This window comes from Aquarana catesbeiana, linkage group LG02 (assembly GCF_042186555.1).
Source record: "Aquarana catesbeiana isolate 2022-GZ linkage group LG02, ASM4218655v1, whole genome shotgun sequence".
NCBI lineage: Eukaryota > Metazoa > Chordata > Amphibia > Anura > Ranidae > Aquarana > Aquarana catesbeiana.
The window spans coordinates 767,675,856-767,682,723 of NC_133325.1; the positions used below are offsets into that span (position 1 = coordinate 767,675,856).

The window sequence follows — 6,868 nt, forward strand, 5'->3', positions numbered from 1 at the left end:
ACTGTAAATACTATCTTCTATTTATTGCCCTTGTGTGCAATCTCACTTGCAATTGCACATAAGTTATGGTTACGTGTGTGTGTGTGGTACACCACATTCATTTGTTTTTATAGTTCCTCCTTTCCCTGTTATCCTTTCCCATTCAAGTTTTGCCAGGACATTCATTCTCAGGATTAAGAAGGCCTTAATGATTCAGCCCACATGCATCCATCCAAAACTAAAGAGCCAATTCTGGATGGAATGTCCCTTCTTTAAATGTGATGTATAGGTGTAAAAATGAGACAATAAACAAAGTCAATGATGCAGTGTGATTTTATGGATGTATTGTTTCTGAAAGCAACAAAAATTTTTTACAGGAGATAGAAACAGACACTGCTGAATACCAGGAAACAGAACAATCAGACAGAACGGGGCGTGCAATGAACATGGACAGAATCAGCAGTGAGTGACCTGGAACGTCTTACTCCACGATTACCACTGAAAAACAGGAAAAATAAAATTAATCGTCAGATTTACAGCAACTAACCTTCCTCATGAAATACAGTCAAAGCAAGTACACCACATAGAGTCACTATAGTCACTGCTCTCCACTCTGAGAAGACTGAGAACTAACTATCAGCGGTCATGTGATTGCTCAGTTCTCAGGCTTAGAGCCGGCGGGGTACAGCTGCAGCATCCCCCCAAGGTGAGGTGAGAATGTTTGTTAATTTTTTTAAGCAGCCTAAACATCTCCTTTAGGAAGTATGTAGGTAGAACCTGTCTTAATTAAACCTCAAACATCTAGAGTCTGCTGTTCTCTTTGCTCTTGATATGTTTGGTTTCATCATCTCAAGATCAATAAGCCCCAACTGTGAAGCATGGTGGTGAAAATGTTATGGTTTGAGGTTGCTTTGCTACTTCAGGGCCTGGACAGCTCACAGTCAGCTATGAATTCCGCATCATATAAAAGTGTGCTTCATGAGAATGTGAGGTTGTCTGTTTCAAGAAGTTGAATTTAAACTGGAAATGGATCTTTCAACACGATAATGATCCAAGGTACACTAGCTTCTACACCAAGGAACAGTTCAAAAAGAAAATATATAGGGTTATGGACTGCCCGAGTCAAAGCCCAGAGTTGGTTACCATTGTAACTGTAAAAAGAATATCTCACCAACTGTATGTTGAGGGATTTTGAAGTGGCAGTTCATGCAAGAAAACCCACAAAGAAGGAATTCTGCATTGAGAAGTGGTCAAGACTGCTTGGCAGTTAAAAAAAGTCTACAAGAAGGCATTTCTGTTACGGTGGACAATATTAGCGTCTGAGCCAGGGGTGTACTTACTTTTGCCATAGTACACCATTACATCTAGTGATACTTTGTGATTAAATGATTGAAAAAACATTTTTTTTTTGTGTGTTCGTATTCAAGTATAAATGTGTATAAAGGTAGGCACTGGTTTGAGATTTAATGTTTGGCTGTTCAAATATGTTGAAAGTCTACAATTCACATGGGATGTACTTCATTTTCCATATGGCTATATCCTCTTCATAATATACACGATAAGACCAAAAGTTTGTGGACTTTTGGCAATCCCATTCCAAAACTATGGGTATTAATATGCTCCCCACACCCATTAATAATTCTTCTGGGAAGACATTCCACAAGATTTTGGAGTCTGGACATGTGTGTATATTCATCCAAAATAGCATTTGAGGCCAGGTATTGATGTTAAATAAGAAGATCTGGCTTTCAATAGGTTTTCCAATTCATCCTAAGACCCCATTCACACTATTATATTTTCTGCAGATTTTTGTCTTCAGATTTACCAAAACCATATAATATGAGGTCAAACCATAAGAGTTTCAATTTGTATGAAATCAGGCAGGCGCTTGCACTACATGGTTTTGGTAAATCTGAAGACAAAAATCTGCAGAAAATATAATGGTGTGTATGGGGCTTTAAGGTGTTCAGTAGGGTTAAGGTCAGAGCTCTGTGTAGGCCACTGTTCCTCCACACTAAACCCATCACACCTTATCTTTATGGAGCTGAATTTGTACACAGAGACACAGTCATGAAAGAGAAAAAGGGCTTCCCCAAACTTTTTGTCCAAATATTTGGAAATGCACAATTGTCTAAAATGTGTTTGCACTGTAGCAAACTCTCACACATGTACACACCTTATGAACCAGAGCAATTTTTGCTTTAACACTGGGTCTCAATGGTGGGATGAATCAGGGTGTATTTCCCAGCTTTGTGTTATTATAACCTTTATTGGATGTATGATAGTGATGTGGTTTAAGTACAGCAGCCCTTCGGTCTGTGACTACATTACCATTTGTGATGTCTGGGTAGAAGCACCATGCGGCATCGGGGTCACTGGAGTCGTAGCAACAGCCCTTCTTGTAACATTTGTCCATGTCAATGCCGGGGTCGCCACAGTTCACTCTCTGTTTGGGCATGACGGCGCACTGGATGGTCTCTGTTACAGAAGATATACAATGTAAAGCGATATACCAGTAATTTGTATACATGAACTTTATTAAACACTGTTTGAGAACGCAATTCCATCTATTACGATAATATAAAATTGGATTGAATGGGGACCTGCACTTTGCACATAGTCCTTGTACTTTGACTTTTTTTTTTGATAAAGCACAGTTCGAACTTTTTTTTTCTGTCTAGGGCCCTTTGGGAAGATTACTCCTCACTTCCTATGCCCGTGAAATCCAGTCAGACACCGATACACAGGGTGTCACTGAATAAGGAAGTAAATGAGGGTCTGGCAGATAGTATTTTCAAATAGAGAAAGAACAAGAATGATAACCACCATAGTTCTCTTAGGAATGATACTTTAAGGTGGCTCTTCACCCTTTCCACCCTCTTCCCTCCTCTCCTCTTATCCTTAAATAGTGCTGTCTCTTTTGGGCCTAGGCGAATGACGTACACTGCCCCCTATGATATGCACGTCAGGAAGTGGTATGCTGGCTGGCTGAACCCAGAAAAGCTGGCGCCCATTGATGACGTCCAACCTAAACATGGCGATGTGGGACCAAGCAGAGACAAAACAGAAGAGGATCTCAGCAGGACAGTGCTGGATCCACTGGGTGGGCGAGTATCTGATTTGTGCAGAAGACAAAAAAATGATGGGGGATGAGGCTGATGATCTGTTTTTTAAAGAGTGATATAACCCAACAGTGATATTTCGATATAGGTGATGCCTAGTGAGCTGAGTCAATCCATTGCTTCCTGTAGGTCTAGGATACTCCAACAATGAGATCTCCCTGCCATAATACCCCAAATCTGTTCCTGTCTACTTGGGGGATTTGGATGTCCTTGCCCACCTTATGTGCGTTCCATCTTCTCCTGTCACCTTCTCCATTATAGTGGTTGTCACCCTCAGTTCTTAAAGCGGGTTCCACCCAAATTTTGAACAATATCTGTATGTATTCTCTTCCTTGCCTAGATGCTGACATGCCGTTTAAAAAAATATAAATCGCCTGTAATTACCTTTTATTTTTCTATTCTTCTTTGCACTTCCTGGTTCTCCTCCCGTGGGAGTAGGCGTGTTTCTAGCCTCTCCCAGACTCCTGGGAGCTAGTCTCAGGCTTCCCAGGATGCCACTGAGCATGTGCGGGAACGAGCGGTGAATGCTGGGAGCACAGCATTCACCACATCCAGGAAATAAATGCTTGTGGGCTTCAAATGCCCACAATGAAGATGGAAACTGCCTGCAGTGAATAATATAAGTTATTCTTTCCGACTAAATCTGACACAGGCGGACATATTACACACAATATGTGAGTATGTAATGCTGAGAAGAAAAGTTTGTGAATGAACTAAAAAAAAAAAACCCGATAGATAGGTGGACCCCCGCTTTAACCACTTGCCGACTGGCTAACTGGGAAAATACATAATTAATTTGATGTTAAATACTGGTGTTTATGGCTGCAGCTAGATGCCAAAACCCTAGTATTTTCTTTGCCGGGGGAATCCATCCAGCACCAGTGGTAGCTTACCATAGAAATAAGCGATGGCAAGATGGCCACTGCTCATCTCTATGCCCTTGGAGTACTGGATCGACATCATGACCTCACTTCCAATACTCAGGCCATGTAAACATGGCTTTTTTTTTTCTCTTTTTTTTTTTCTCGTTTGCTTTTAAAGGCAGAGGAGAGATTTGCGGCTTTATTGAGGACCTGTCATGCTGTATTGCTATCGCAAGGGATGCTTACATTTATTGCGATAGCAGTAAAAGTGCTAAAAAATTTTTAAAAAAAATAAAAGAAAAGTTTAAAAAAGTAGAATAAAATAAATAATAATAATACATTTTTTTAAAGTGCCCCCCGTCCCCGTGTGCTCGCACGCAGTGGTGAACGCATATGTAAGTCACGCCCACATATGTAAACGGTATTCAAACCACACATGTGAGATATCACCACGAACGTCAGACCTCCTCTGTAACTCTAAACTAGTAAACTGTAGAAATTTTTAAAGCGTTGCCTATAGACATTTTTAAGTACCGTAGTTTGGCACTATTCCACGAGCTCGCAATTTTAAAGCATGACATGTTAGGTATACATTTACTCGGAGTAACATTAGCTTTCATATTATACAAAGAAAATGGGGTATATATTATGTTTTGTTTTCTTTTAATTCATTAAAGTGTATTTTCTGAAAAAAAAAAAAACGCTGCACAAAAACCACGTGACATAAAATATTGCAGCGGCCACCATTTTATTCTCTAGGATATGTGCTAAAAATATATACAATGTTTGTAAGTAAGTTTCTAGCAAAAAATACTCATTTAAACTTACAATAAGTGTTAGAAAAAGGTCTTGTCAGCAAATGGGTACCCCCAACAGGCCATGTTTTGGGAAATGCTTAGACAAAATAGCTGCCATAAATACCAAGCCCTTGTCCCTGATTTAAAAATGTGAAGAAAATCCTGAAAACATGACCCGTTGGAAATACCTGAGGACTGAGGTTGGGAACCACTGTATGAAATCTATAAAAATCCAGCAGGGATGGCAAAAGCTCCTCATAATGGGCACAGTAGATGTGCAGACCCAGGAAACCCAGGAGTGATAGAGGAGACTTTAATTTCCCAGCATCTACAAAATATTGAGACCTTTATTCTGGTTAGGCTGAATTCTCTGAACATGTTTGAGTGAATGATTATTTTAGTTTTTTTTTTTTTGCAACAAACTAAAAACAATGCAGCAGAACAACCAACCTTTCTTCACTTTGGGTTTGAAGCACCAGGGTACACCAGCTACACTGCTGTCGAAGCAACATCCGTCTTTCGTGCATTCACCAGGGCTGACGCCGGGTGGTCCGCAGTTGGCTCTGTCATGGGGATGTACAGCACTGCAGTCATGTTCCACTAAAGTGAAAAAGAAAAAGTATTAACTACATCACAGTTAACTGGAATCATATTATTTATTTTTTTAAAACTACCTGAGCCGGATCTAAGCTTTGTAACACAGTATAGAATAACTGGTCTCAATTGGCATAAGTATGCGTAAGCATATATGGTGTCATGTGTGTGTGTGTGTGTGTGTATGTATATGTGTGTATATATATATATATATATATATATATATATATATATATATATATATATATATATATATATATATATATATATATATATATATATTATATAATGTAGTGGTCACCTACTTTCAAGTAGGTGAGCTTTTTGTGTTTAACTGATAGGGTACAGTTTCAGGTAAATTTAGGCAGGCCTGTATTCCTATCTCAGGCCTGTTTGTTTATTTTGGGAACTGGGAGTGTCCGTGTAGTGCAGGGTATGGCCACCTGTACTTGGACCCAGAGATGCCTCCTTGTACTTTCAGTAGAAATGGTGCTGGAAGAAAGGTTGGACTTGGGATCTGAGTGGCAGGCAGCTCATGTGTGGAGTTCTGGCCAATCATTAATTTGTTTGGCAGGAGGCGGGACTCCCATATAATCTGGGGTCACATGTAGGAGAGAGAGTTCCAGAGAGGAAGAGATCAGAGAGAGAGCCCTCTTCGGGGAGCAAAGCGGAGCCCCCCCCCCCCCTACGGGCAAGGGGGGGGGACCAGGAGGAGAGGAGTTGGCGACACCGCACAGCATGTAGTCGCTGGTGTCGCTGGTCGCCCCCTGCGGGGAGGGGAGCATACCAGACCAGAGAGGAGGGATGGAGAAACCATGGGGAAGAAGTAGCAACTAAGCGGAAGAAGACTGGGCGATCGGCCGTTTGTGAGTGGCACATGGACTGTTGATCAAGTGAGTGAAAGCCCAGGGGAGCAGTACTAATAGAGGCTGAGGGATGTTGGTACGCAAGTCAGTGAGACAGGTGATGAAGGCCTGTGACTTTGGGTTCAACAATACCCCAGGATTCCAATCAGTCAGGCGGGAGGAATTATTCAGAGTAATCTTTTCTTTAGCTGAACTTGGAAGTACTGTACAGATGGGAAGTAGTGGTCAAAAGGCGGCGGTAGAGCTCCGAGCACAGATACAGATTGTTCTAAGAAGGTCTATGGGTGAAGAAGTTATTCAGAGTGACTCTTTACTACAACAGCCTATGTATTCTCTAGTAAGTCTATATGCAAAGAGTTATTCAGAGTGGCTCTTTGCTATTCGCTTTCATTGTTCTCAAAGACCAGACTACTCCAATCTTCCCAAAGAAAAGTTATTCAGAGTGACTTTTCATTATCCGCATTGTTCTAAGTCTTTGCATAAGAAGGCAAAGGAAAGATTATGAAGCAGCAAAAGAGCATCTCAGAAAACCCCTTTTCCTATCCCAGTTCATGTTATAGAAATTAAAGCAAGATAAAAGTACAATATGGACTGTTTCTATTTCTATGGGTTGCGATGGGCTAGGTGGTGAATGTGATTTACGGATA

The 6,868-nt window shown here is 40.8% G+C and overlaps 1 pseudogene; it reads right to left on the minus strand.

The window, feature by feature from the left end:
* Nucleotides 1–296: 296 nt before the first annotated feature.
* Nucleotides 297–6,868, minus strand: part of LOC141129319 (uncharacterized) — an 86,956-nt pseudogene continuing 80,384 nt past the window's right edge.